Raw genomic sequence first — 23,278 nt, forward strand, 5'->3', positions numbered from 1 at the left:
ACCATCCTGGGGGACGAAGAAGGCCTCAGCCTCACCTCACTCACAGCCTGGCCTCAGACGTGCCCTTCAGAGCTAACGGGGAATTTTGCACTAGCACTGCTGCTGTCTTACCCCAGTATAAATTAATAGATTTGAGATTAGAAATAGGCAATGGGAAAATGATGGGTGCGGCATTTAAAAACTGGCTTTTATTGTCATGAGAAGTGTAATATGGACACAACAAGCTGGGATCTCCCCTCCCTCAGCTTGAAGGACATGTAGACATGTACCCTACCTGAGATTCACATGTTAAGGAGGCATTTCTACATCACATAGATGCAAAAACTTGTGATTTTTTTTTGACATCCACATGTTGCCTCCCACACGTCAGCTGTGCTAACACTTTCCTGGAGTCTGTAAGCCAAGGAGCTGATGTTATCTCAAACATATTTGTGAGCAGCCACTGACAAACGGTAGAAATAAGTGATTTTTTTTCACAGTGCCCCTCACTGCCCCTCTATTGTCCTTTTCTCAAGAACATTTTCCCAGGTGCTTATAAAAACCTACACACCCTTAAAGCCCCTTTGTTGGAAGAGATTGATTTTCTGACACATTTCTGGGGCTTCCTGGCTTCTTGTGGACATTTGAAAGTTGCTCTGTATTTTTATTTTATTTATTTTATTTTATTTTATTTTATTTTATTTTATTTTATTTTATTTTATTTTATTTTATTTTATTTTATTTTATTTTATTTTTTCCAATGGCAGTCACTTACCGGGGCCTGACACCTAATATGGCTGGCTGGCAAGACTGGCTTTGAGAAGAATATCAGCTCCCAGGATGAATAGTTTGGACCCAGGGCTTCTGCAGAAATGTTACAAAACAAAAGTGCCACATTACTTACCACCCCTGAAATGCCATTAAATAACAATTTCATTCTGCAGCCAAGAGGGAAGAAGGAAGGAAAAGGAAAGCAGCCTTTCCAGCTGTCTGCCCTGGAACCTGACACAGGCTCATAATTCATACCCAACAAGAGCTTCTGCTGGCTTCCAATCCCATAAATGCCACCATTATTGCAGTGTCACTCTGTGCTTCTCAACTCATCTGTCCTGTAGAAATTACCAGACACCACCATCATGTCACTGATTAGGGATGTCTGAAAAATAAACCTGGGCTGGTATCTGATTTACACTGAATCTCGGTATTTCTAAGGTGCTAAGCCAAAGTATTAGGTCTAAGCATCCTCAGTTTAAGGAAAATTTAAAATCCACCTCAGAAGATTGCAGATAAAGCCTCCTTCTGTTTCAAATCACTGGAAGCATGTAACTTTTGTTAGTGAGATAGATGGCCTTCCACCATTTTGCAAAAGGGTCTTGAGCCTCAGGTGCATTCCAGCAAAACAAAGCCATAGATCATCCCCAGCATTTAATCCAGACCTTTGTTTTGTGTTTATTGTTGTCAGTGCTGAAGGTTGTGCTTCTCCGGAGACCGGCTGTGAGGCAGGATAGAAAGAAATCTCTTCAGAGTTTTCCACAAAGACTTGGGTTTCCTCTTTATGCAGACTCTGAAACTCATTAAGGGAGAGACAGCAGCTGTCTGTGGAATTTCTGCTTCAGAGAAATTATTCAGACCGTCTCAATAAATTCATCTTCTGCTTTCAGTAATAATGCAGTTTGCTTCCGAGTCTACATTAAAAATGTCACATAACCAATCATACTGGTTCTAATGACCCTAGTCAAGGACATTTCTCCAAATTTGCATCCAATGCAGACATGTGAAGCATCACACTGGCTTTTGCAAATGCAAGTCCCTTATCACTGTTATCCAAAATCTCCATCTGTAAAAAAAATAAAAAAAATATAAAAAGCATATCCTTGATCCCATTTCAACCCTAATCAGCTACACTTTAGAAATGAAAAAATAAAAACGCTCATCCTGTCATTATGGCACTAGATACTGACAGCTTAAATGTAAAGAGGGAAATTCAGTACATCTATTAATTGAAAATGCTACTGAAGTCATGAGACATCTTAGAGAACATTGCAAAGTTTTTCTTCACCTTTCTCTGGCGTTAATTCAAGTAGCTCTGCACTTCATTGCCTGCAACCCGGAGATCCAGGCATTTGTGATTTTGGGGCTTCATTATTAGAATTTTTGTATTTATAGTGAGAAAACACTTTTTCACCCACATGGAGCTCTACTGTCTTTGGCTGGAACCTCTCCAGGCATATGTTGGTTTGCGATCCAAGGCTGGGGGCTTTCTCTCAAGACAAACAGAGAAAAAGCACTTTCTTCTTGTGAAACTAGTAATGCAGTAACCTTTTATAAGTGACTGTCAAAAGGAAAATATCTACCCTGATTTAGAGCCAATATAAAAATCATTAAAAGGAAGTTAATGTTCAATATTTTAAAATACTGAATTTTTAAGCATCAATATTTTTATCTTGGGTTTGATTGCAATATTTCAAAAGAATAGAGACTTTTGATAGCCACTGACTATGTCACTACCGAGGGGTAGTTGTCCTCTGCAATGTCTTAGGTGGGTGTTTCCAATTGCACAAAGTTGCTGAAGAGAAAAAGACTTTACTTTTCAGACCCTTGTCAAAGAGATTAGAGGTTGTACGGGGAGTGGGGCTCTAGAAGAGAATAGCCTAGTACCGTTTTGTGGTGTACACCACTACCTACACAAGTAAAAGTCTACTCTGCTACCAAACCAAATAGGAATTATTCCACGGAGGCTGGAGTCTCAGGTCAGGAGCATCAGACACCTTCTTCCCACAAAAGGAAGTGTTTAAGCTTTTAGGCTCCTGGTGAAGCCAATGGTGTGAGACAGTCCCTCCAGAGCTTACCCAGGCATCTCTAGAGAAGCTCAAGGCCTAGCTATGGATAGTGGGAGTCCCCAGGGTGCCCAGGCTCGGCAGGGAGCACAAAACAAATATGTGAGGAGATGGGGAATGTATCTAGACCACAGGGTAGAGGTCCTGAAGGACATCACAGATACAAACCTTGTACAAATGTCTTATGGCTGATGCCAGGCCTCTTGAAGGTGTTGTGTGGTTTGTTGTGTTTTTTTTTTCCCTCCCAGGTGTCATATGAATATGGGTCTAATCTAGACAGTCACAGAAAAAAAATAAGGCTCAGCACTTTCTGTCCTTTTTATCTTAGTTATTTGAGCTTTCTATTTTATCTTATTTTCCTAGGGCCAACATTTCAAAAGTGCTCTGGATAAGCTTCCCAGCGTATCAGCTCTCATGGTTGAATCCACATTGCCCAAATAACCCAGCTCTCATTAAGCTCCTCGGGCAGACCAGACCTTGAGAAGTAAGCAATGCCAAAAAAATGTTATTTTGATACGGCTGCTTTGCTTTTCTGAGACTCTGGCAAGCTACATTGGTGTTGGAGTGTCCCAAAAGTCCTGTTCAGTAGTAGCAAATAGGCTACCCTTAGAAAAGGTTTTTCATTCTACTCCGTAGCTTAAAAGAAAAGGACAGTAGAGTTGAAAAACAAATGCTAATGACTCCTCAAATGTTATTGTCAAAGCGTGCGTCAGCCTTTGTTATAAAAATATATTATTATCTCTCTCTGAACACTAAGTGTTTTTCTCTCTCTCTCTTTTCCATTGCTATTGCAAAAGGCTTCTGCTTGTTTTTGTTTTTATGATGTCTGAAGTTGGTTGGGGAATTAAGCCTGTAATTGCATTGCTAACAAGTATTTCTTAGATACATTTATTTTTCCTTGGGGAAAGAGACTGTTAGGAAGAGAGTACACATATTTTGGCAGCAAAAGAGACAGCTATGACATTTGGTTCCTAAGTTACTACCTGGATATCATTTTAATTGTTTTCTTCTCGTAATAAAATATAAGAACTTCACTGCATTAGTTCCTTTATTATACTTGCAACATACATTTTGTTGTCATGCTCTTCCTAAGTGATTTGGGTCATGGAGGTACATTACAATATATATTGAGAGCCAGTTTGTTAAAGACACAAGGAGATCTACATTATTTCTCACCGGTGCAAAACTAATTGGTTTTTCCTAGCTATTGCATATATACATTTATTTCCAATTTTATCATCCCTGTAATTGCAGCTTGAATTATGAAAAGGACAGAGCAACCTGGTAAAAGCATTTCCAGGGACATCCTACATAAAGGCATCCCAGCAACCAGGATTTCTCAAGCCTGCCAAACAATGATGGTGTTCAAACAGTGCCCATGTCCTACTTTCTTGTGCCATGCAGGCACTTACCATTGCTCCAGCACTTTTTCATTCCTGGTGGACTTCTAAAATTTTCTTTGCAAAAATATGTAATGTGAGATCCACAGGCTGCTTTTATCCACACCCAGCGTGAATTGAAGGCTACTATTACCACTGCAATCAATGGGTTTTATGGAGATTTAGCTACATAGCTGACATGCAGTCTGGTGAGGAGTGACAGCCAGACTGGCTGTAAGCCAGGTCAAAAGGAGTCTGCCACACTTGCCTCAAGGAGCAGCAGGCAGCTGTGTCTACAGACCAAAGGACGATGTCCAAGGTAGTCATGCAAGCTTTGAACTCGATTCTGGCACTTTGGAGAGCAAATGGAAGATCTAAACGTGCTGTTCCTCCTGTTCCTGGTGGAGGATGAAAGGCCAAGAGCAGTGCCCAAGCTGGGAGGTCAGGAAACCAGGGCTGGGAATTCAAACGTTCAAGAACTGTGAGACTTTGAAAAAATGAGTTGTTTTTGTTTACTCCCTTTCCAATTTCTGAGAGTGTTCAACGTGCACAGAGCCGGCAACACCCCAGCTGGAGAGCGAGGGCTCCCCAGCCACAGGAGTGCGTCTGCATCATTTCCCTGGGACGTCATGGCTAAAACCTGTTGGTGAATTACAGCCCACATAGCTCTGTCTCCTGCAAATTGTTGCCTGGCTAAGATTTTCTCCACAGCCACAGATTTTTCTCTTCCCCTTTCTGCTAAAGAAAAAGTGGAAAGGCCAGTATGACTCCAGGGCTGGGACCCCAAAGACTGTCAGTCTTGCACTGCATTGCAAGATGTACCCCATGCAGTGATGCACCCACGCAGGTGTCCTGGTGGGTCTTATTGGCTGGGTTTCGAGGCAGACAGCACCACAGGATCTAGGATCCAGCACTTCAGAGGTGCAGCACATACATGATCCCCAGGGCAGCCCATGCCCGGCCACCTGGGAGAGACAAAGGGATGTCAACCCTAGAGCCTGAAGCCCTCAGCCCATGGAAATAGTTGAAAGACTTCTAGTTTAGGGAAGCAAAGCACACTAGACAAGCCATAATTTTAATGGTATTTTCCACACATGCTTACCTCTGAGTTGCCTACCATAAGCCTGTTTCCTGCCTGGGTTCTCTGGATGCCTTTTATATGGTGCATATACAGCATCTGGAAATTAAATGAAGAGTTAAATAATGGCTCTCTTGTGTATGGAGCACAGTAAAAATTACACAGCGAGTTTTTATAACTTTTTTTAATATAATAAAGTTAAAGAGACTGAATGCTGGTTTTATGATATGAGATTTCCAGATTGCTCCCAAGCCAGCAACAAGCTATTCATAATCTTTTATTATAGCATTGTCATGATGACTATAATCAAGTCCCTGAGCTACCTGATGATACCAGGGATAGCGTGAAGCTGGTAAATACTGATAAGTTTGCATTTAATATGACATTTATAGAATCTGGTGCTTGCCTCTTCTAATATTAAAATCCTGTTGATATATTTGGATCTGTTTTCCTCTTTTCGAAGGATCCAGGTTCTGTAGATATCTTTAGGATACCAACATATGAAATGATTCGGCAAAATACGTGTTGGTGTCCTTACTTAAAAAAAAAAAAAAAAAAAACTTATTCACCAGCCTCTTTCTTCACTTCCCCACTGCCCAGAATTTTCAAACACTAATTAAAAATAATGTTTTAAGCAAAGTCTGGCAGGACAATATCATGCTTGCTATTACAAAGGTAAGATCAGGTAAGATCATGCTTGTTATTACAAAGATTGGTTGCATTTCCTTGCTAGATCAAAGATTTTTCCTGCATACCAGTACATTGGAGATTCATCTGGGTCCAGATTCCTGCATAGCCTCTGGGCTAACCTCATACCTAGGGGTGAATCGGAGAGTTTGATGTGATGCCATGTCCCCTGAGTTCCTAGTGTTTTGAGGTGTCATCTATCAAAATAGGCCTTCTGCTGGGGACTGCATACATCAATAAACGAAGTACTTGCTCCAGGTCAACTGTGTTCTAGTGCTACACAGATAAGAGCTTCTCACAGACATGAGGTTTGCACATAGAAAACATCAATCCTCTCTATTCGCTAGCAACAAAATCAGAACTGTTATTTCTCCCTTTCAGCAGGACTGTTCATTTCTGTATGGCTTACTTGTACTCTTCTAGCCTCTTCTTAAAACCCTCCAAGGTGGATATTCTTCATGCAGTCTATTTCTGTGCTTAATTACTCTTACTATTAGAAAGCTTTTCCCAGTGCCTAACGTAAAGCTAGCTGTAATTTAAGCTATTATTTCATAACGGAGAATTAATTCCTTCACCCTCCGCAGCTACCTTTAATGCTCTGGAAGCGGTAATTGTGTCTGTGTTCCTTCCCTTTCAGCAAGCAGCTCCGATTCCTCCAGGCTGTGGTTTTGGACCATTCCCACTGCTCTCCCCTGGACGCTCACCAGCGGCTGCATCGCACCAGAGCCGCTGTGACCGGGAGCATGCTCCAGCTGGGGCCATGCCAGTGCTGGAAGAAGGAAGGTTTCCACCATGTGTGTCATAGACAAAATCCTGCTTATATATCTCATGGCAGTAGATACCTCTCTGGAAACAGGATAATGTTATTGACTTTGGTTCACCTTCTGATTTACTACGTGTTCCCCCACTGAGCCAAATCTTCTCCTGTTATTCTGGTGCTTACCTGATGTTGACTGTTGCATATATGAGTAGATGATTGCCTCTACCTGTGTATAAAAACCTTTCACTTGCTCAGATTGAATTGCATCTTCTTCTTTTTTGTTTGTTTTAATCATTTATCCAATTTGTCAAAAGTATTCTGAATTCTAATCCCATTTTCCAGTCCTCCAGGTAACACTTTCCAGATGGAGGTCATCTGAAAAATTAATAAACATATTCTGTATGCCACTGTCCATAGCAATACTGCAAATGCTAAATAATGCTGGTGCAGGACAGACCACAATGAAACACTGACTTAATGAACTAAAGTGATTTAAGGTACACAATTTGCAACTGATGTTGAACTATTAACCTAGAACTCACAGACATAGTTACCTACCTAAGGCTATGGCAATGCAGTAATGTGATAATATATGGCACTACAATGCAGCATCCAAAAAGCTAAGATGCTGCAATTCTGGCAGAAGCAGTGGTAGCAGAGTGAAAAATTCTGGAAATGACAAATGAGTCCTTATTTTCTGTCAGATGTATAAACGCTTTCTTGAACCACTCTATGACCAGGATAATAGACGGTATCCTGGAAAATGTCCTCAGGATTTTCTTTAACACTCAGGAACATGAGGAAATTTCTAGTCTGCATCTGAAGTTTTTCTGAAAGTTGGCCTTTCACATTTGCCATGTGATGAGGATTTATGACAAGGCTTCATTTTGGTTTCAGTGGCTGCATCTCCCCATCAGTACCCTGCCTGGTACCGAGCACACATTCCTGCTCATGTTGCTCTGCAGATGCCCCATTTACATCAGGCTTTCTTCCACCTTGAAACACAGCATCCTTCAGCTTTTTTACAAGGCCTGCAGTAGTTTATTTGTATCCCCAAAAAATATACCTTAAGCAGACATTAAAAATCCATTGCTTATTTCTACATATTGTGAATTAGGCAAAGCAGGGGGAAAAAAATATCCCCTATGCACTTAAGAATCTTTTCTGTTGAAAAGAATGTAAGTAAAAAAAAAAAAGGAAGAAGAAAAAGAAAATTTGTTCTGAAATCCACTTCGTTTTGTTTGCAAGGTTATTTCTCTTTAGAAAATAAAAGATGTTTCAGATAAAATTTTCAAGTGGTTTTATTCAATGTCATATCATCTGCCTGTGAAATCCCTGTAATGACCTTTGCTGTGGCAGTTCTTGATCAGCCGACAGCATATAATGGCTTAATACATGAACTGAAGCAGGATGAAAATCAAAGAGCAATCATCTTTGGAAGGCAAAATGTCACATGAAAGGCATCAATCAACTGTAGTGAGTTCAGCTGAGGGCCACCAAGATGCTCAGGGCAGGAGCACTTGCTCTGCAAGAAGGGGCTGAGGGAGCTGGTCTGGTTCAGCTGGAAAAGGGACAGCCCTGGGGGGACCTAACAGCAGCCCCCATCCCTAGAAAGAGGTCCATCTACAGATGGAGCCAGGCTCTTCACAGCTGTGCCTGGTGGGTGGATGAGAGACTATAGACAAAATGAAAAAAAAAAAAAGAGAGAAAAATAAATAAATAAAAAACAGAGAGAAATTGAAGCTGGATATAAGGAGAAGCTTTTTCCCCATGAGCACAGTTGTGCATTGGAACAGATTGCCCAGGAAGGCTGTACTATTTCCTTCCTGGAAAGGTTTAAACCTCCAATCTACCTCATCTTGGGTAGCAGACCCTGCTTTGGGCAGGAGGCTGAGCTAGAGACCCTAGAAGGCCCTGTCCACCATGAATTTTCCCATGGTCCTGTGATTCTTGCACTAACCAGGAAAGGCCATGGCACTGATTTTAACTTCCATTTCGAATGTTCCCATCCCTTTAGCTCTGGATTGCACGTGTTCACATAGATTATTTAGTATTTCTGATGATGTAAATAAGCTGAACAGCACCTATGTCACCCAGTGAGGAGATACCGATTGTAAAGTAACAGTAAACAGTCTGCTTTAAGAGAGAGAAATATGCAATGCAGTCTGAGGAAACATCTACCATTAAAGTAATTGCCGTGCTAGAACATGGCACTTAATCAGGAAGATCAGTAGATAGATAGAAATAGTCATAACGTATCATTTTCCTAGCACCAAATCTACAGTAGTTTTATACTGCAGATTTGCAGTTTTATTACTTTTGAGTGCAGTGAGAGATGATTTATCTGGTCTATATGATACAGTTCAAATGCTCTGTGATAAAAATGAGCTATTGATCTCAGGAGATTCTAATTTAGATCAGTTCACTTAAAAAGAGTAATAAACTGAAACAGTCTGAGAAGCTTATGTTTCGAATGACTTATCAAGGAGTTAAAAAATTTAGTAACTTGAGCCAGCAGTAACTTTAACAGTAGCCAGCGTCCCAGATTTTACTGAGCCAAACTTTTCTGAACTATTCCCACAAATATGTGCATAACATCTATTTCTATTACACTGATGCCCAGAGAGATGCTCATTTGTAGTAGATCTTATAAATATAAATAAAGAGTGAAAGACATTCTGGAGAGCTCAAAATATAACCTTAGCAGTGATTCTGAGTAATAGCTGTTTGGGTACAAATACTAGTAAGTAAAGTATGAGAAGGTCAGTCCTATTTTCTCTTAGATTTCCCATCACTAAAACTTGAGATTTTGCCAAAGATTTGAGGAGATTTCTAGAAAAAGCTTTATTAATGCTTTATTGCTGAAAATCTGAGTAAATGGGTAATTTGGCAGTCCAGTTTCTCACAACCATAGTTTGGGTTTAACTGCCTGGCCCTATGTTTTAATGAGGTCTATGAAATAAGCATTAATTGAATGTATTAAAAGGTAAATGCGCAAATTGTTGTAAGATTGCACTCCATTATCAGTAACTGGCCGTGTCCCGCAGAATTAGGTGTTCTGTTCAATATCCCTGTTAATGACCTGGATAATGGAACAGAATGGACGTCCTCAAACGTGAAAATAATGAGCAAAGGGGGACCGAAAGTGTTTGAGAGGGTTAGAATCTAAAACAATAAATTGGAGAAATGATTTAAAGTCAGGAAGATGAAACACATCGCAGATGAGCGGGAGAAGTGCTTCACTTGGAAGGAGGAACAAATCAAAAAAAGGTAAGCGAACCAGGCAGCAGCATGGCATAAGAGATGGTTACAGTGAATCATAATCTAAATAGGATATAACTGATGTCATGCTGTTGCCAGAATGGCAGCTTTTATTCTGGAAAACAGTCAGTAGTTCTCTCATCAGCAGTTCTGAAGCTTGACAAGAGGTACCATACACGGGTTTAAATGACTCATATCCGCGGAGATGAAGACCCTTTGCTTGGTGTTAAGAAAAGTGGCACTTAGAAAATATTTTCTGTAGGGGATGACTAAATAACGTGGGTTTGACTTAGCTTAGCAGACTGGTGGGAAAGCTGAAGGAAGGTGATATCACAGAGGTTGTACAGAGGGGTGGAGGACATGGACAAGAAGTGGATGAGGATAACTTGTAGCAAAGCAGAAAGCTGGGCAAGAAACCTGTCTAGTTAGAAGAACTGTTAACCATTTGTTAGGAACATATTACCTAAGGTACAAAACCTCTACCACCAAAGGTTTTGGGATGTGCTTACAATAGGTGAGAATTTCTCCTTCAAAATGCTCCCTTTGGAGGGAGCCATGAGCTACTAGCTCTTAGGTAAACTCCCAGAAGTAGGCGAGGGGAGTCCCAAGCAAAATGGCAGAGGAGGTCACAGGGGGTCTCACTCAAAGAGGAGTAGTTACAATAGACACCTTGGATGTGGGTGACCAGTGTTTAACTATCCATAAAGAAAATTGATTCAATTCTTCCTGTTAGGAGTCCATCTAATCACCAGATTATACCTACAACGTGGCAGAAGATCCTTGTTAAAGACACCACGCTCTCAGCAAAATAATAAAATGTCTGTTAACACGAGAGCTGAAGTCCAAATGAGGAGTTTTAAGAGTAAGAAACAGGATGTTTGCTTTCTTCACCAAAGGACGACTGTTCCAGTGCAAGTCAAGTCGTGTTTCTTTTTCCTGTGTTTTGCATGCATTGGTGGCTGCTAAGCACATCCTGTCAGTGCCCCAGGAGCTCTGCACCAATAGCACATTCGTTGCAGGCACTCATAGACAGAGCATTTAATAAAAAACAGTTGATTTTGGAGGGTTCTTTGCATAAAGGTCCTGCAACAACATCTTCACCTGGACCTGGTGAGACTCCCCACACCACTGCTCAGTTGTTAGGATCCAGCTGGGCTGTGGTTCTGCATGACTACTCCAGCACATGCATGATCTGTTCCTATTGATTATATTTTATTACCCACAACTTGTCTCTTAACTGTCATGACTGGGTAGAGGACGTGCCCAGGGTGTGTCTATGCTTGTCTGACACTTTACCTGGAGAGCACCTGCAGCAGCTGCCCAACAGCTCAGCTGTGCAGGGGCTGGAAGCTCGGGCAATCACCTTGCAGCAAGGCAGCCTCTTGTCTAGGCTTAATCCCTTGTTTCATGTATGCAGAGACCAGCTGGGAGCTCTGGGACCACCCAGGAATTAGGGACTAAGCATGGTGGGTGCACACACAGGCACAGCCCTGATCCCCAGCTACACCACAGCTACAGCTGTAGGACAACCTGAATTTCGACTGTTGATCTCGCAGCTGAGATTGTACAGCTTTTGCTAAGCTCCAGAGTGGATACCTGCCTTAGCCAAGTATCCTCCATACCAGTTATTGCCCTATTAGTTTCCATGGCAGTGCTTTTACTCTCTCCCAAAGGATTCCTTCCTCTGTACTTTCACTACTTGTCATCGTGCAACAGAAGCTCTTTGTTAAAAGCTTCTCTTGCTGGGCAAATTTAGAAGCACATAAGCCTGATGAGATAGCAAATTAATAATGGCCTGCCTGCATCAGGCACTAATACAGATGTAGTTTAAATTACTGTCTCAGGGTTGGTAGATAAGATTCTTTATCTCTGATACGTAAACTAAACTTCCTGACCGAGCAGTGAGGGCTGTCTCCAAAGCCCTGCTGGTATAATTCTCATACGCTTTTCCCAGACTGAGGAACTGTACATTTTACTACATCCCTTTAGGCTTTTTCTCCATGAATGTTCCTACGTATTTAGTGTAGAGAATATAATAATAGTACAAAAATCAGTTCAAAATGCTGCAGCGCTTGCTTTGCAACTCCACCAACCCTCACAAAACCTTTGATAGTTCTCTTAGCATTACCTGTGAAATTAAATGAAATGCATTTATTCACATATGCATGAAATAGTTACACATTGTGAGTTTGGTAGTTTCAAAATAAATGGTTCCAAATTGTTTTGGAAGTTCTGATGGGGAAAATATGAGATGGCAGATATTCCAGTGTGGAAGAGAAAAGGAACATGCCTATTTTATAAACAAATATGGAAATGTCTGTTCCAAAGATTCTCACTCTGGAGGCAGTGATAAATTTTTGGGTCTCTGATCACCCTCGTCTTCCAGCTCCTGGCTAGACACAGAGTAGAAGCTCTGAATGGATGAAAGAGATCCATGTTGAGAAAAAATCGAAGAATCAAAGGTCAAGTAAGGCTCTTTGGTCATAAAATAAACCATAACTAATTTCTTCATCATTTTTCCTTAGTTAGACAGCAAGCTAAATAGTCACTATGAATTTCCTGGAATTCATTTTTCACTTACCAACAAGATACAACTCCCCTCTGCTATGTGGTGAACAGATTAAGAGTATGAGGCCAAATATCACAACAACTAGGACATCAGCTGCAGCTCATCTGAAGAGACCTAAAGGGATTTATTTCATATACATCCACTGGGAAGTGCCGTGAGACAAAGCTAGGAACTTTTCAAACTGAAATACTGATAGCCCACAGAGATGAAGTCCTGAGGATTTCAGTTTCTCTAGCTATTAAAGTAGAATAATGACACTGGTCTTCTCTGGAAAACATTTTGACATAAAAGGAACTTGATGTCGTTGTAGAAGAACAAACAATTGGGAATCATGAAGCTGCAATACTCAAGTGGATAATCTGTCAATATAAATATCCATTGGCTGCTGAAAAGATGTTTTAAAATAAATGGAAATAATGTCTTTTTTTTGCAGTATTTTTAGGGGGGGAAATGCCCTTTTCACCAAACATCCTGACTCTTTATAGGAGCCTAGGGGATTTATACAGCTTTCAGCATCACAGCATCTGAATGAAGGATTATGTTTACAGCCATAAACACAGAGAGCCCCACAAGCACGACTTCGCTGCCCACTCAGAACTTCACAGACACAACCAGAGGAGAGCTCCAGAGCCCTCTGGCCGTGACTGTGCTCATTTCAGCTATTTCCATGGCTTCCAAATCAGACCAAAGGAACACAGGCTGTTTGAGATGAAGCAGATCCCTCTTTTGCTATACTCTTATTTGACCCTCACATTTTGGCAAACAACAAATCTCCACTGCTTTAGGCCTCACATGGTGTTACGAATAAAAAATCTGTATGTAGGACTTTTTTGATGCTATAGCCACAGTGCATGGTTTATAGAGACTTATGGTTCCAATACGGATGGGTAGAGTAATTGGCTAATGACCTGCATGAAAACATTTGAAGGTAATAATGTGTCTCCAGCCACATAGGCATCTGCCTTTCAGCCCACCAGGAGTGGTCACAGCAGAAATACTCACAACTAAATGTCCTCGGAGACTGAAATGTTGGAATTTTTGAGCTATATTAATCAGCTGTCACTTTTGAGGACTTTCAGAGTATTTTGGACTCCAGGTTTAGAAGTACAGCTTTTTCTGTACATAAGAAACTGCTAGATTTTTAGAAGGAAAAAGTGCAAAATAACAGTGATGCTATTTTCATAGCAGAAAAAGTCATGCTGTTTTCCCCTGCTACCAGATTTTCAGTGGGGAATTAACTCCGTCCTGTACAGCAACAAAATTTCCAGACTTAAGAAGGATTTCAGCCACTTCATGCATCAAGGATACGTGCAGGTGGATCCATGCACTTATGTCTGAGTGTCCAAATTAGCCTTAATTATTGCACATGATTCCTTGTATGAGGAGACCCAAATTCAGTATAGAGGTTATTTGAACTATGTTATGTTGAAGCAGATAGCCTGTCCCACTCCCCTGCAACTCCCACCTGCTTGCATCTGTGAGCTGTAGCAAAACCACTCTCTGTTACTTGCTCTGCCATATTTTGTCAAAAAACATTTCCTCTATGCCTTGCTTTCTCGTTACAGACCACATTTACTCTTCCTAACAAAATTCCACTTGCCTGACATCAGGGCAGTAACACAGGTGCAGGAGGAAACTGTCTGTATTTACACTCTGCTGCTGACTGTTTAGACCAAGTAAAGGAACTTGGAAAAGATTAGGCAGTATATCAGCTATTAACTTATGGACTATTTCACACTTCATATGCCTTTTTTCTACTTTCAGAACTGTGCTGCTCAGAAAGGCTTGTCAAAGTTTTAGTGAATTTTACAGCTTGTGCTCATGCTGCCTGCATTAGCTCACCAGGTATGGATTTCCAATATCTTTCACATTCCTTCAATTTTTACAATTATTCTTGTCTGCTATCACAATCTGAAATAGCAAGATGTCAGTTTTATTTTGTTCTAATTGCTGTTAATGACTTATTGATGTGAACAATTGCTTCCTGACTCATTGTCTTGGAGGTGTTTATGCATGGGTCTTTAGTGCAGTATCAGTAGAAATATTTCGTGGTGACAGCTAGGCTCTGATATTGTTTTCTTGATTTTACTTCAGTACAGATCTAGTGAATACCTCAGGAGGTAGTGGAGGCCAGAATACTTCAAATCACTATGGGCAAGCTTGTAAAGATAAAGAAGCACCTGAAAATGTGCATAGCTTACTAATGACAGTAAAAAAATACCTAGACATCTAAGCTCAACTGAAATCAGTAAGAATGATCTGTGAAATAAATAGCATATATATATATATATAAAAAAGTGGCAGACCACAGACAAGGTCATACTTCCTGTAAGCTTCTAATTCCAATGCTTACATGTACAAATAACAAAAAATAAGAATTACTATTCCAAGAGATCCAAGAAAAGGACGATTTTAAAACAGAAGATTTTGGAATGATAGCAGTCGTATTTGTGCAGGCAATGTTTTTTCCATCCTGCAAAGCTAAGACTTTGGACATTTTTCTATTCTGTGAAGCAATAATAGAAAGACTCTGAAACATTTTTCCTGAATAACCAGACAGGTACATTCACTTAGTGTGTTTGTGTTGATAATGGCTAAACATGTCAGCACTGAATGTGCTATAAACGTTATACTAGTAATATATGCTACTCTATTTATATTTATGACATTCACTGTTGAAGTTCAGTATTAATAACAACATTACACATGAGACAAATGTATAATGAGACCCAGTTTCATGACCACACATGGATCTTATCCGACCACACAGCTCCACTGACTTCACAGAATTCTCCATCTGACCAGATAAGGCAAGAATTGGGTCTGTGATAACTAAAGCCATTTCTATTCAGGTCACTGGTGATTTGTAGAAGGTTGTTATCTTTCACAGAAACGAGTTCCTCAGTATCAGCTCTAAAGAGATTTCCAGAACTTCTCACTACTTGCTCACAGCCTCTCTGCTGGTGCAATTAGCTGCGTGGGAGGTCTTGATTGCAGGATGATGCTTCAGAAAGCTATGATCGGTCTTCTGGAGGACCCAGCACATTACTACAGAAAATCTCATTTAGGCTGTCATAGGAGGAATGAATGTGGAAAGGAAGAATCTGAGGGACTCAGAATAAAACTTTGGCTGGCCATACGTACCCAGGAACATTTGGGGTTCTTGTTCTAGGGTGAAGAACAATCTGAAATAATCATCTTGATGAACACAAAGATGACAGGTTGGATAGGGCACAATTTTCTGCTCTTAGAAGGAAGAGCGTTTCTTCTATTTCAGGGATTGTAGTTCTTAGGAAGGAGTTATTTAGTGACATTTCAAGTTATTTGTATGGCACTAGCTTAGAAAGCTGCTTCTAAAGAGCAGTTCTTCTGCAGTTCTTCTAAAGAGCAGTGTTAAAAGCAGTCATTAAATAAGTTAACCTCCATGAGTTGTTAGGAGAGAAAGTAGGGTTTTGGCATGCAGAGTTAGAACTTCCTTAGCTGATTTTGTAAACTATTCAATTTTACACTTATTTGGATTAGTGTCTGGAATTCAGTATCCCATACTACAAACCTTTAATGCAGAATTTGTATTTCAGTCTATTTGAGCTTAATTTTTAGTTTCTGGATGATATTTTCTTCACTATAGTATTTCATTAAATACAAATTCAGGTAACAGCTGTTTTTTTCATGTTGTGTTTAAGGTTTAAATGCTGGTTTAAGCAAGGACAGTTGTGACATCTGTCAAAGAGATGCTGCCAATAAAGCTCTGTTTATTTTGTGCAGCAGACACTATAAAGAACATCTCTTAGTGTAATGTCATTCAGAAACATGGTTGTAAGAGAGGCTTATATCACTGTTTGCTCTCACCTTGAGATTTATCATAATGGAAGTTAGTGTCATAAGACAATTCAAGGTTATTTTCTTCTAAGCACCTCATGCAAATTGTATTGAGCAGCAGGAGAGAGTTGTTTTTAATAGTATAAGAAGCTGGAAGGTGAATTTTAGAAGCATATCAACTATTCTGCCATTCAATATTGTCCCTTTCTGTCAAGCATATGGAAGATATTCCTGACTGAAGCAGAAGGGCACAATCAAGTTCATATTATTTTTAATGCAGTGATGGGTGCTTAAGCCAATTGTGTTAATAAAAGATCAGGACAGCTCTGGAAAAAAAAATGTAATAATTTCTGGACTACAGCTGCTCACTGATATGTGTCTGGGAATTTCTGTAGGAGAGGCACTGTTTAATTTCAGACAGACAAAAGTAAAAGGAGAAAATCGCCCTTTCATAGTCACCTTTACTGTAGACATAGCATCCATTGAAACACTTAAACAGGGAGAGATGAGTGCTGGGTAGTATTTGTATCAGCTGTTCAGAGTATGTGTATCAGAGTTCCTGACAAAGACATATGCAAGGAAGATTCTTTCTGTTTTCACATGTTCTGCCTTCCATTTCTGAATTCATCCTTTGTTATAGCAAAGTCTCCATGGGTCAGTCTCAGTTTGGGAAAAAATGCTTAAAATTAGGTGTCTGCAAGTACGTTTGTGTATGTGAGCTTGGTGCCTAGAGTGCTGTTATACTCTCAGTGGAGCACTGGGTGATCCAGCTGACAACCTGGTGAGTGCTGAATCTCCCTATTGACTGTAAGGACTATGTTTCCCTTTATCTAATAGCAATTAGTGTTCTATTTGATTCGCAAACGGGGGTGTACACTGTTATTTGAGATAACTCAAGACATCTACAAATCGCTGGCAGATACAGCACAAGACCTACAGGAGAGCCTTGCTCTTATGGACTAGCAGTGGAAGACCAAATGAGCATCTCAAGGATCACAAGGGCATCTCAAAAAGCATTAGGAACCTATGTTCAGGGACCTGAATCAATCCTTATATTTAGATGCCTTGATTTAGGTCTCTCAGCCATGAGCTGAATGCCTGCATTTCATACAAAGGATTTTTGAATCTGAGTTATCTTTAATCACTGAAGAAGTCTGCAGGCATCACATGTTCCTCAGGGGGAGGTAGGGACTCTCCCTGCAGCACCAGATTATGGAGAGGACCTTTATGGATAGTTAATCTTTTCATGTGGAAAGCGTTGCCGTTAAGCTTAAGTGCCTAAAGATATTCAGTTACAGAACTGGGGAATTAGAGTGGCAGTATACAGCATCATCTGCTCATGCAAGGAGAGGATATCGACCATTTCTGTTAAACCTAGGACTAGATAAAATATCAATGTCACAGTTATTTCAAACAGCCTTAATAAAAATAAAATAATAATAATTTGATGAGTCAATAAGTGGGAAAGCAAGTTTCCAGATCACCTTTAGCAGAATACTGTTAGCATAATAATTAATGGTTAACAACCCATGTATTCTCAGTGAATAAAGGTTTACTGGACCAAGACAAATAAAATAGGAAATTTCTATTCAAATTCTAAACAGCCATGGGCTCCCTTTTCCCATAGGAATTGAGAGATAATTAAGAGCATCTCTGAAAATTACTTCATTGATTTTGATGGGCTACATATGGATTTAGGTACTTTACTTCAGCATAGATTGAATATTTTGTTACCTTTAGTAGTTTCCGTTAGATTTGCTACTATGGAAACAGGGATTCCTGGAAGTGGCAAGGTAGAAAATTACTCTGATTAATAAACATTTTGGCAGTGCAGCTCAGTACTTAACCTCTACAGGGTCATGGCTCAGATAGGCAAATAAATACACTGGATTTGTTGAACTGTTATACCATTCTTACTGTTTTAACATTATCTACTTCTCATCTTTAGATTAATTTCTGGTTTTGAGGCTCTGTTGTAATTCTTGCTAAGTCTGCAAAGACAGTGGAGTTCCCAGTCTTAGCCTGCCTGTGGTTACAGACCTCACCCAAGCTCTTTTCTCCACCAGAGCTGAGAAGTTGCAGACAACCAAGCTCTCCATTGGCATGGGTTGTTGAGGTTGTCCTGTCCCGTGTTAGAAGTCACAGTAGTGGCTTCAGCCTTCTCTATTGCCCACCAAAAAGAGAAAGAAAAAGAAGAAGAGCAACTTCGTTCTTTGACGTCAACTTGCTGCTTGATTTTTTTGTGAAGAGCAGCCACAGCCTACAGGAAGAGGACACTGTGGCCACTTGTCCCACACCTCCTGCAGGAAGAAAGGCTGGAGGAAAAGTTTCCCCACACTTTCTTCTCAGAAGGTTATTGTGGTAGGAGCATTGAAGCCAATATCTCAGCAGCCATCTGACACAGTGTACAAATGAATTTCCAGAGGAAATAGCCTCTCTCCTCTGAGCCTTCTACACAGGCACATTTGTCCCTAAGGTAGTGTTGAGACAATGTGTGCATTTATTGTATAAGGGGATGTCTGTAGGAAAGAAACCTTGCAGCAGTCTGGGGTTGGCAAGTAGCATATCTCCAGTGGAGGACATGGTGGCTCCATGAAACAAGAAAAGTAAGGTCATGCAAAGCTCTCTGCCTTCTTTTCCATCTCCAGAAGATGGAAAGTAGGCAAAGAGATGAAAGACATGTCATGTAGGAGTGTGCAGTGCATTTCTAGGCGGTGTTCACAGGTCTCTTCACAGTGGCATGACTGACGTGAACTCCACACTCCCACATCACAGAGTTATTTTGTTGTCTTTCGGGCATTCATGGGGACCTGCTGAACCCGCCTCGTGCACCTGCTTAGCCCCGATCCTTTCAATGGCAAGGATTTGAAACTTCAGTCATTTTCATAGGCCCAAGAAAACAGCCCATAAAAATTTTTGGAAGTTAAAAAGAATTCAGAGGGAAACTGTAGGAAGGATTTGTGACCTAGAGAGAAGAAACCAAAGGATATGAACCAATTTAGTGTTTGAAAGTCAAAGAATATTGCAGAATGTTTAAAAATATCTACAAGAGAAAGATATCAGATAATAACAAGCTTTCTAAAGAAATAGCAGGTAATTCTGTAACAGTAATATCGAATGGCTGGAGGCTAAAGTTTGAAAATAAATTGAAGAATTAATTAAACTGCCAGTTAAAATAATTGAAAATAGAGTAATTCCATTTGTTTTCTAAATAAATTACTTTGGGGGGAAAAAAAAAAGTTTTCTCAGTGGAAACTTTAATGTTTTCTAACAAAAAGCATCTAATACTCCAAACCTAAGAGGTCCTTGATTTTCAGCCAAAGACTAATAATTCTCAGCTCAAATGTGCTGTTCACTGCCTATATGATTCTACTTAGTACTGTTGCTCTGCTACCATGAAGATTACATCTCCCATTATGCTCCTTTGCTTAAAGGTCTCGTGATGTGTACAGATTCTCAATAAAAAGGGAAAGACTAGTGTAACAAGAAAAACTTATTTTAAGCAGATCTGATTATGGTGGTGAATTCAAGCAAGCCACAACCCCTGTGTTGGGTTAGTTACTTTCAGAAGCATTCTGAGAAGAGATTATACTGATTTCAGGATTCAAAATAATTAAAGGGGAGGAAAACATTTTCTAAACAGTCCTAGTTGTACATGCTATGATTAAGTACTTGTTGCTCAAACCCTTCTCAATCAAGACCAGTTATCTTTTTAAAATATGCATTTCAATTAAGGAACAAACCAGTGTTTCTTTCATATACATGAAATTCTTGTTGAAACTATAAAGATGCACTTGAAAATGAAGTGAGTAGTCCATCTGGCCTTCCTTTAATTAAATTACAAAAATATTGGAAAGTTGTAGAGTCTGAGAAGTAGAAAACTATTGCACATTTCAGTGGATTTTTTTTTTAAATCTACTTATCCATGCTAACTTTTCTGTCAAACATGCTTCAGTGGATATAATTAAAGAAGATTATATGTTTGATGACATTTCACAAAGGGAAAAACAAAAAAAATGTGATGATAGGTCACTTGAATTTCATGGAGTGCATGGCAATTTGCAATATTTTTTTTTTTAAGAGAGAGAGAGACAAAAAAAAAAAAAAGAATAAAGAAAAGAAAAAGAAAAGTGGCAAAGAGAGAAGATGTCAGTTATATCAAAACCTGGTTAGATCTCATTTTGTACTCTGCTGAAATTCCATTCCTTGCACTATTTAGGTGCCTTCTTTGACTTAATTCCTAGTAATGCTCTAGGGGAAAGTTACACAGATGGCAGAAATTTGCTACAAGAAGAATTTACTGTCATTTCTCCCATTAATAGATGGAAATGTAATATTCATTAAAAAGATTCCAAACTTCAGTCATCCCCTAATGATCATGCAAATTCCCTCATCAATGAATAATAGAACAAAAGAGATCTGTGCATTAAGAACTACTTCCACCGTGTTCTACGGCATTTCATTAAAATATCTTATTTCAAACAACCCTTTGCAGAAGCTACTTATCAGATTTGCTTATATGATGCATCAGAATATGGAGAAAATGGCAGATGCTTCCCTACAGTTTTGTTTGATTTAGTTTGGTTTTGCCAGACTTGGATGTGCCACAGGTAAAATTCAACGTAAAAGCTTTGTGCTTGGTGTTGATTTTTATGGCTGCAATACAACTGAAACTCCGCAACCATCTCTCCCTTTGTGATGTGGAGGATTTTGTGAAAATATTTGCAGAATCACAAAGAAGATAAAACAATAATAAACACTGCTGCTCATGTCCACTCTCTGACAGGAATGGTGAGGAGAAACAGTCTTTGACTGGGGTGCTGGTTGATAGTGTTTTCTCTGTCTTTTGGTTGCTTTATGTAGTATCTTCACCCACAACTGCAGTATCTAAAAATATCAGGAATTATTTGCATCTCAAGCCCTGTCATCTGCCAAGAGCTATGGACCATGGTGAGGAAAAATTGCAGTGACCGACTCTCAAAAAGTAAATGTTGACAGGGAGATTTTCTAGTCAGAGTTAAGCTTTCAATGTTAAGTGATTTTAACTGAGAAAGTAGGCTGCTGGTAGGAGGGAAGGGTGAGAAGGATGGACATCCTAAATTTAGTCCAATTTAGGTTCCTACTCTGAATTGCTCTCAGGATGCTCTTTCCCTTGATTACCCGGGGAGTCCACAAGTAAACCTTGTAACTTAAGTGAGGTGTCTGAAAACTCTTCACATTGAACGAGACCTCTTCTTTCAAGCAAATTTCAGCTATTACATGCCTAGGAAAGCTGCTGGGATATCATATATGATTGCCGCTTCCCTTTTGCTAGAAAAGGCTAAAACTTAATTCACCATGAAATAAGACCATTGTTGTGGTTTAACCCGGCTGGCAGCTAAACACCACACAGCCGTTCGCTCACCCTCCCCCCTCCCTCTCTGGGATGGGGGAGAGAAACGGGAAAGTGAAGCCTGTGAGTTGAGATAAAGACAGTTTATTAAGACAGGAAAATAATAATAACAATAATAATAATAATAGTGATAATGGTAATAGTATTAACAATAATAATGTGTAAGAAAACAAGTGATGCACAATGCAATTGCTCACCACCCGCTGACCGATGCCCAGCCTATTCCCGAGCAGCCGGCCCCCCCACCCCGGCCAGCCACCCCTATATATTGTTTAGCATGACGTCAGATGGTATGGAATACCCCTTTGGCCAGTTTGGGTCAGCTGTCCTGGGTCTGTCCCCTCCCAGCTCCTGCTGCACCCCCAGCCTGCTCGCTGGCAGGACAGAGCAAGAAGCCGAAAAGTCCTTGGCCTGGTGTAAACACTGCTCTGCAACAATTAAAACATCAGCATGTTATCAGCGCTCTTCTCATCCTAATCCAAAACATAGCACCCTACCAGCTACTATGAGCTACTTAACTCTGTCCTAACTGGAACCAGGACAGATATCCACCCCTTATTCCATACCATTTATGTCATGCTCAGGTTACACTCTGTCCAATACATTCTAATTAATCACCATTTTCATCTATGATATATAGCAATCATGGTAGTGATGACATACATTATTATATAATAATTAACATACTACAATTCAACTCATGGGCTATTCTCACCCAGTATCAAATCCCCTTGAGGTACACACCGGACCTCCCCATTCTTTTGCATTACCCACCAAGTGCATCCAGGTCCCTGAGCAAAAGCAATTCCACGAATGGGTTTGCCTTTTCCTGAGGCAGGAGTAGCCCAGACTGTTTTACCCAGCATGTTTCTTACGTGCACTACAGGAACTTTATCCCCTTCTACAGTGCGTAACAGGTTTGATTGGGCAGATCCAGCTCGGTTGGCAGATCCCCTGGTATTGACTAACCAGGTGGCCTTTGCCAAATGTGTATCCCAATTTTTGAATGTCCCAGCACCCATTGCTTTCAGTGTAGTCTTCAACAGTCCATTGTATCGTTCAACTTTTCCAGAGGCTGGTGCATGATAGGGGATGTGATACACCCACTCAATACCATGTTCTTTGGCCCAAGTGTCTATAAGGTTGTTTCGGAAATGAGTCCCGTTGTCTGACTCAATTCTCTCTGGGGTGCCATGTCGCCATAAGACTTGCTTTTCAAGGCCCAAGATAGTGTTCCGGGCGGTGGCATGGGGCACAGGATATGTTTCCAGCCATCCGGTGGTTGCTTCCACCATTGTAAGTACGTGGCGCTTGCCGTTGCGGGTTTGAGGGAGTGTGATGTAATCAATCTGCCAGGCCTCTCCATATTTATATTTCAGCCATCGTCCTCCATACCAAAGAGGTTTTGACCGTTTGGCTTGCTTGATTGCAGCACATGTTTCACAGTCATGAATAACCTGTGCTATAGTGTCCATGGTCAGGTCCACCCCTCGATCACGAGCCCATCTGTATGTTGC

The 23,278-nt window shown here is 40.3% G+C and overlaps 1 long non-coding RNA gene across 1 annotated transcript in view; it reads right to left on the bottom strand.

The window, feature by feature from the left end:
- LOC310894109 overlaps positions 1-23,278 on the bottom strand; it is a 397,944-nt gene that overhangs the window by 368,792 nt on the left and 5,874 nt on the right. The gene's annotated exons all lie outside the window — the stretch shown is intronic.

Source organism: Anser anser, assembly GCF_964211835.1.
Source record: "Anser anser genome assembly, chromosome: 2".
Lineage (NCBI taxonomy): Eukaryota > Metazoa > Chordata > Aves > Anseriformes > Anatidae > Anser > Anser anser.